This window comes from Lactuca sativa, chromosome 5, assembly GCF_002870075.4.
Source record: "Lactuca sativa cultivar Salinas chromosome 5, Lsat_Salinas_v11, whole genome shotgun sequence".
Taxonomy (NCBI): domain Eukaryota; kingdom Viridiplantae; phylum Streptophyta; class Magnoliopsida; order Asterales; family Asteraceae; genus Lactuca; species Lactuca sativa.
In genome coordinates this window covers 279,475,006-279,476,521 of record NC_056627.2, presented here as the reverse complement: position 1 = coordinate 279,476,521, position 1,516 = coordinate 279,475,006, and positions in this window count along the sequence as shown.

Here is a 1,516-nt window from a genome sequence, read left to right as displayed (position 1 = left end):
AATGTAGTATTAAGGCTAGGACCCAACACAATATTTTATAACTTAGAAGAGGGATTCTGTAATCTAAGCTATAAGATATTTGAAGGTAGGTGAATGACGATTCACCAATTTCCACCATGAAAAATGAAATTTTAATTAGGTTTTAATTGGTTTAGAAACTCCTAGATTCTTTGAGATTCATTGAACTTTCTTCAATCGCGTGTTTCAATCTCGAGTGTGCCCTTCAAGTTTTGTGACTGGGATGTCGAGGATCACAAAACAAGGTGTGAAGTAACCATGCAAATTAGTTGGTACCCTTAATGTATTACCCCTCAATCGATGTGCCGGTTAACCACACACGCTCCATCGATACTATGATAAACATTAAGTCACCCTTTACCTACCTTGTTAAGCTCAAGTTAGTGTGCCGGTTAACCACACACGCTCCACTAACGACTTAAACAAAGTGTAAAGTGTAGTTTCATGGATTAGCACCTTATTCACATTTTCCTAAAATAACTAAGATTGGGAATTCAATAGAGTTTAGTTACTTTAGTATTATCATTATACTTTTAATGAGAATTTATAAGTCCTTGTCCTGCCCGTTCGGCTAACGACCCTCCACTAGTCAAGCAAGTGGTGGGTGAGAGTGGACACCCATTAAGTTGTCATTTTATAGGCAACAACCTTATACCCACCTTATAGACTAACTTCGTAAATGAGGCGTACTAGCGGTAAAACGACATTGATCTTATACATAGATATTATTATTAACTTATAATATTATAAGTATAAGGGTTGAATTTTAACTTTTAAAATTCTAAGGGTTGGAACTAAAGTTTTTAATATGACTTTACTTGTTCCAAAACTTGAGGGCAAGTTTTGTAAACTTTCAAAACTTTTCATTTCTTATAACTTATGAAGTTAATTGAGTATTAAAATGAAGACTTTTCATTTTTCTAACTCTTGTGTTCTTTTAATGGTTTTAATTCAAGTGTGACTCTTGGTTTTCCATAACTTGAGGACAAGTTATGGACTCCATTAAAACACATTATGATCAAGAATTAAACTACCAAGTAGGTTACAAACAATTCCTATGATCATCTAATCTTCATAAGTTCAAGAACATGAATATGAACATTTCAAGAATCATAAATTACTCATAAATCTTGTAATTTTTTATTATAGCCATTGTAAATGGATTGGCATAAACATTACATCATCTAAACCAAGTTTTATAACACCAAAACAGTTTAGGGTAATGTTTCTAGTCCACTTCCAACAGCAAAAGTCGAAAATCTGTATTCTGAGGCTCCTACTCGTCGAGTGCACGAACCTACTCGGCGAGTAGGATGAAGATACACATGAACTCGGCGAGTCCCCCCATGGACTCGGCGAGTTCATTAGGCAGACAGCAAAATTTCAACTTTTTTCCAATATTTTGCATCAAGTATCAAACAAACAAGCCTAGGCTCTGATACCACTGATGGGTTTTGAGCATTCTAACACTTCCTAAGTGTACATGCAACCCTAATAA